Genomic DNA, 6,944 nt, shown 5'->3' with positions numbered 1-6,944 from the left:
TGTTGGAAGAGAACTTCCCTAATATGATGAAAGATGAAAATATATCCACTCAGGAAGTCCAACGAACCCCAAACAGCATAGATCCCAAAAGAAAAACACCAATTCATATCATCATCAAACTCACCAAAACCAAAAACTAAGAAAGAATCATGAGAGCACCATGGGAAAAACTAAAAGTTACCTACAAGGGGCAACCAATAAGACTAAGCTTGGTTTTCTTGACAGAAACCATGCAGGCAAGAAGATAATGAATGGAATGGTATACAAAAAACCCTGAAAGAGAAAAATTTCCAACCAAGAATTATGTACCCAGCAAAATTGTCCCTCAAATGTGATAGTGAAATTAGGACATTTCCAGATAAGCGGAAATTAAGAGAATTTGTTAAAACCAGACCAAGCTTACAAGAGATGCTAAAGGGAGCCCTTTGGATGGAGAAGAAACAACAGCCAACAGCTGACCATTAACACACATGATGATATAACCCAGAAACCAACCCAGCTATGGAAGTATCAAAAGTAAAGAAGCCTACAAGATTGTAAACAGGAAACCAGAGACATCAGTTGACAAATGAGGACAACTACAAACCAAAAAGAGGGAAACAAATGTTTCATTACAGAACTTCTAGATGGTAAGGAAGTCAAGACAACTACAAGATAGAACGGACTGTCTAAACTTGGGACGAAAACTATAGATAACAGGGTAACCTCAAAGAAAAATGATAAACCTTCACATCAAAGTAAAAAAGAGGACCAGCACAAATATTTAGCAAATACTAAAACAATAGCAACAAAGGAAGTGAAACACAATGCATAAACAAAAGGAGCTCAGCATAGAAAATTATATGGAACAAAGAAATCGACACCATGAAAAAGCACATAACAAAAATGACAGCAACAAATTTACATTTGCCAATAATTACATATCTGGCAAGAGACTTATCTCTAAGATTTATAGAAAACTACAACACCTCAACACCAAAGGAATTAACAATGCAATTGAAAAAATGGGCAGAAGACATGAATAGACACTTCACCAAGGAGAATATTTAGGTGGCCAGCTAATACATGAAGAGATGCTCACTATCACTGGTCATCAGAGAGATGCAAATCAAAACAACAATTAGATATCATCTCACCCCAGCACTGATGGCAAGGTTCAATGAGACAGAAAACAACAAATGCTGGTGCAGATGTAGAGGAATTAGGACTCTCATACACTGCTGGTTGGACTGTGAAGGGATACAACCACTGTGCAAAGCAATATGGTGATTCTTTAGAAAGCTGGAATTGGAAATACCATTTGGCCCAGCGATCCCATTACTAGGTATATATCTTAGAGAGGTGAGAGCCAGGACAGGAACATATATATGCACACTCATGTTCATCGCAGCACTATTCACAATAGCAAAAAGATGGAAACAACCTATGTGCTCATCAGTGGAAGAGTGGATCACCAAACTATGGTACATACACACAATGGAATGCTATGCAGCACTAAAGAATAATGTAGAGTCTGCAAAACACTATATAATATGGTTGAACTTGGAGAACATTATGCTGAGTGAAATAAGTCAATCACAGAAGGGCAAATATAGTTTGTTGTGGAGGGTCAGGAAAGGTTTACATATGGAGGGAAACTTTGTTGGTTGACAGGGGTGGGAGCGGAAGGAACACTGCAAAAGAAAAATGCACTGACCCATGCCCCTTTAGTTTTGTGTATTTCACTGTACATAAATTATATTTCAATAAAATGTGTTTAAAATAAAATAGAAACACAGCCTTAACAGTACCTGTGATGTTGTTATTGTTGTTGTTAGGTGCTGTTGAGTTGGGTCCAACTCATAGCAACCCTATGTACAACAAAATGAAACACTGTGCGGTCCTATGCCATCCTTACAATCCTTGTTATACCTGAGCCCATTGTTGTAGCCACTCTGTCAATCCATCTCGTTGAGGGTCTTCCCTTTTTGCATTGACCCTCTACTTTACCAAGCATGATATCCTTCTCCAGGGAATGGTCCCTTCTGACAACATGATCAAAGCACGTGAAATTAAGTCTGGCCATTTTCACTTCCAAGTAGCATTCTGGCTGCACATCTTCCAGGACAGATTTGTTAGTTAGTCCTTCTGGCAGTCCATGGTATATTCACATTCTTCACCAGTACCACAACTCAAAAGCGTCAACTCTTCTTTGGTCTTCCTTATTCATTGTCCAGCTCTCACATGCATATGAGGTGGTCAAAAATACCATGGCTTAGGTTAAGTGCACCTTAGGCTTCAAAGAGACATCCTCACTCTTCAGCATTTTAAAGAAGTCTTTTGCAGTAGATTAGCCTAGTGTGATACATTGTCTGAAGTCTTGACTGCTGCTTCCATCGGTGTTGATTGTGGAACCAAGTCACATGAAATCTTTGACAACTTCAATCTTTTCTCCACTTATCATGATGCTGCTTATTGGTCCAGTTACAAGGATTTTCATTTTCTTTATGTTGTGATATAATCTATACTGTAGACTATAGTCTTTATTCTTCATCAGTAAGTCCTTTAAATCATCTTCACTTTCAGCAAGCAAAGTTGTGTTGTCTGCATATCTCAGGCTGTTAATGAGTCTTCCACCAATCCTGATGCCATGCTCTTCATATAGTCCAGGTTCTTGGATTATTTGCTCAGCATACAGATTGAGTAAGTATGGTGAAAGGACACAACCCTGATGCACTCCCTTCTTGCTTTTAAACCATGCAGTATCCCATTGTTCTGTTTGAACAACAGCCTCCTGGTTTATGTACATGTTACTTATGAGCACAGTTAAGCGTTATGGGATTCCTGTTCTTAATGTTATCCATAATTTGTTATGATCAACGCAGTCTAATGCTTTTGCATAGTCAATAAAACACAAGTAAACATCTTTCTGGTAGTCTGTGCTTTCAGTCAAGATCCATATGACATCAGCTATGATATCCCTTGTTCCGTGTCCTCTTCTGAATCCAGCTTGCATTTCTGGATGTTCTCTGTCAATATACTGCTACAACCATTTTTTAATTATCTTCAGCAAGATTTTACTTGTGTGCCATATTAATGGTATTGTTTGATAATTTCCACATTTGCTTGGATCACCTTTCTTTGGAGTGAGTACAAATATGGATCTCTTCCAGTCATTTGGCCAGGTGGCTGTCTTTCAAATTTCATGGCATAGACATGTAAGTGACTCCAGCACGGCATCTGTTTGCTGAAACATCTCAATGGGTATTCTGTCAATTCCTAGAGACTTGTTTTTTGTCAGTTCTTGGAGTCTTGTTTTTCACCAGTTCCCTCAGTGCTGGCTTGACTTCTTTCTTCAGTACCAACAGTTCTTGATCACATGCCACCTCCTAAAATGGATGAACAATGACCAGTTTTTTTGGTATAGTGATTGTGTATTCCTTCCATCTTCCTCTGACGTTTTCTGTATCATTCAATATTTTACCCATAGAATCTTTCAATATTGCAACTTGAGGCTTGAATTTTTTCCTCACTTCCTCCAGCTTGAGAAATGCTGAGCATGCTCTTCACTTTTGGTTTTCTAACTCCAAATCTTTGCACATTTCACTATAATAATTGACTTTGTCTTCTCGAGCTGGTCTTTGAAATCTTCTGTTCAGTTCTTTTATCTTGTCATTTCTTCCATTTGCTTTAGCTACTGTCCATTCAAGGACAAGTTTCAGAGTCTCTTCTAACATCCATTTTGGTCTTCTCTTCTTTTCTTATCTCTTTAGTGACCTTTTGCTTTCTTCATAGATGATGTCCTTGATGTCATCCCAAATTCCTCTGGTTTTCAGTCATTAGTGTTCAATGCATCAAATCTATTCTTTAGATGGACTCTAAATTCAGGAGGGATATAATCAAGGTCATATTTTGGCACTTGTGGACTTCTTTTAATTGTCTTCAGCTTCAGCTTGAATTTGCATATGAGCAGTTGATGGTCTGTTCCACAGTCAGCTTCTGGCCTTGTTTTGGCTGAAGATATTGAGCTTTTCCATCACCTCTTTCCACAGATGTAGTCAATCTGATTCCTGTGTACTCCATCTGGCCAAGTCCATATGTATAGCTGCCATTTGTGTTGTTGAAAAAAGGTATTTGCAATGAATAAGTCATTGCTCTTACAAAATTCTATCATGTGATCTCCAGCATTATTCCTATCACCAAGGCCATATTTTCCAACTACTGGTGATTCTTCTTTGCTTCCAACTTTTGCATTCCAATCACCAGTGATACTCAACACATCCTGATTACATGTTGGTCAATTTCAGACCGTAGTAGTTGGTAAAAATCTTCAATTTCCTCATCTTTGGATTTGGTAGTTGGTGAGTAAATTTGAATAATATTTGTTTTAAATCCTCTTCCTTGTAGGCATGTGGATGTTATCCTATCACTGACAGCATTGTACTACAGGATAGATCTTGAAAGATTCTTTGTGACAATGAATGGCATGCCATTCCTCTTCAATTTCTCATTCCTGGCATAGTAGATCATATGGTTGTCTGATTCAAAATGGCCAAAACCAGTCCATTTCAGCTCACCTAGGATATATATCTTTATGTATTCCATTTCATTTTTGAAAACTTCATACAGTCCATGTTCTGATTATTAATGGATGTTTATAGCTGTTTCTTCTCATTTTGAGTACTTGTGATAGTGGCCTGGAACTAATAATAATAACCATAACAACAGAAATAACATTTCCTGACATTTCTTGGGTAGTTATTAAGTGCCAAGGATCTCTGGGGGTGTAGTGGTGATTGTGATGGGCTGCTAACCAAAAAGTAGGCGGTTGGCATTCTCCAGCCACTCAGTGGGAGAAAGATGAGGAGCCTACTTCCATAAAGATTTACAGCCTTGGAAACCCTATGGGGCAGTTCTACTCTGTCCCATACGGTCTCTATGAGTTGGAATCTACTTGATGGTAGTGGGTTTGGTTTTTCTTGGTTTCATTACGTGTCTGGATCTGTTATAAATAGTTTGTATATATTAACTCATTTGGCCCTTACCCCAACCCTATGAGATAGTTATTATGATTACTTTATTTTACAGATGGCAAAAGTGAGACACCAAAAGACCTTTCCCAAGGTCAAGACAGTGAGTAAGAAATAGAGCCAGGGTTTGAAACTAGGTCTATCTCCACAACCTACCTTCTTAATCATTGTTATACTGACTTTCCAGTAACATTTTAAAAAGAAAAGAAAAAGTAAAACTTGCTGAAGTTTTCAAATCAATTTGGTCATGAGTTGGATTGACTGTTGTTTTGTTTTTAATTTAAATGGATGGTACCAGAAACCTGGATGTCTTTATCACCTACTCTTTCTCCCTGATCCCCCACATCTAATTGGTCACCAAGTCCTATTGATTCCACCTCCCAAATCACTCTCAAATCCATTTACTATTCATCATCCTCACAGCCACTAAATTAGTTTATGCACCATCATCATTTCTCACTTCTTGTCTCTTTATTCTAGTCTTTCTCACCAGTAGTCCAGAGGTCAGCCAAGTGATTTTTTGAAAACATAAATCCAATAATATCATACCTTGCTTAAAACATTTATGAAGCTCCCCAGTGTTTGCAGAATAACATCTAAACTTCTTAATCTGGCTCATATCATATAAAATGTTTGTGATCTGGATTCTGTTTACCTCTCCAGACTAATCTCTCTCTTATAAGGACACCCTTGTCCCAAGTGTGCACCCTAACAATAAAAATTACTTACAATTCCTTAAACATGCTTTGGTCTCTCTGAAATCATAGAGCATACAGACAAAATATTACAGCCTGGGCGGAAGGGATATAGAAAGCTCTTGAGGACTTTAAGGGAAACTATGTCAGAAGCTCAGAGCAGTAAAAGTAGAAATCCTTTCCAAATGGATAAACAAATTGGTGCCTTTTTCATATTTTCAAACTTTATTTTTTTAAAAAAACAAACTAGCGTGAACTACTAGTGACTGCACTTTATAGAAGAATTAATGCCTGTGATTAAATCCTTAAGTCCCACATGAAAGATGTTTGTTTGCTTATTTTCACAGACCTCACAAATAGATACTTGTAAATATTAAAACTAAAGTTGCTGAATTCAATTTCTAAGTGTTTTTCAACATACAAATCAATTTTAGTTAAAAAAAAAAAAAAAAGGTACCATGAGATAGACAGGGTAAGATTAGAAAATCAAGTGAGGGAGGGCAAATTGCTAGCCTAAGGTCATCAAGTTAATTATTGGGAAAACCTGGATTAGAGTCTCCAGTGATTCCTAAATCCAGCTATCGTGAATTTGGTTTTATAGATATTGTGCTTTTTACCTCAAAAGAAAAAAATTACTGGAGATCTTCAACCTTAAGTCATGGGTTAAAATAGAATGCTTAATCAACGTTCTTACACACACACACACACACACACACACACAGTTTCTAGTACATCTGATTTCAGGAGGCTCATGAGACATTGAGCAGTAGAAAATAAATTCTGCCATTAGGCAATGAAGGCAAATTTAGGTTTAATCTGACATTAAATGACAGTTTATATCCACTGTCACTCCCATTTGCCTTTGCGCCTCAACAACACACACAAACATTTGAATACGGTTATGTTGAACTTCATTCTTATAATAAGTTTCTCCATTTGATGTTTCTTTTTTTGTCTTCATCAAATCCTCATGCTGTTCAGGAGAGAGCACTGTTTGTAAAGTACAGTTACCCACTCTTTCTGCTTTAAGGTGAAAGTCTTCACATGCAAATATCCAAATTTTCTGACATTTTTTGCCCTGCACTACCCGGTTTCATCAATAAGTACTTTTGCAATTTTTTTTTTTTTTTGTTATATCAATATTGTGTACATATCCTCATTTTTCTGGTTAAAGCAGGATAAGTAATGAGTACACAGTTTTGGCCATCACTGATTTGATGCCTCTCTTCATTGATTAAAA

At 37.2% G+C, this 6,944-nt stretch overlaps 1 protein-coding gene across 1 annotated transcript in view; it reads right to left on the bottom strand.

Annotated features, from left to right (window-relative positions):
* Positions 1-6,944, bottom strand: part of IL1RAPL2 (interleukin 1 receptor accessory protein like 2) — an 809,088-nt gene that overhangs the window by 692,680 nt on the left and 109,464 nt on the right. The gene's annotated exons all lie outside the window — the stretch shown is intronic.

The sequence above is a fragment of the Orycteropus afer genome, unplaced genomic scaffold (genome assembly GCF_000298275.1).
Source record: "Orycteropus afer afer isolate SDZICR_OR568_19922 unplaced genomic scaffold, OryAfe1.0 scaffold00447, whole genome shotgun sequence".
In the NCBI taxonomy this organism is placed as follows: domain Eukaryota; kingdom Metazoa; phylum Chordata; class Mammalia; order Tubulidentata; family Orycteropodidae; genus Orycteropus; species Orycteropus afer.
The sequence above is the reverse complement of the archived record's forward strand: the minus strand, read 5'-3'. Positions and strand labels throughout refer to the sequence as shown.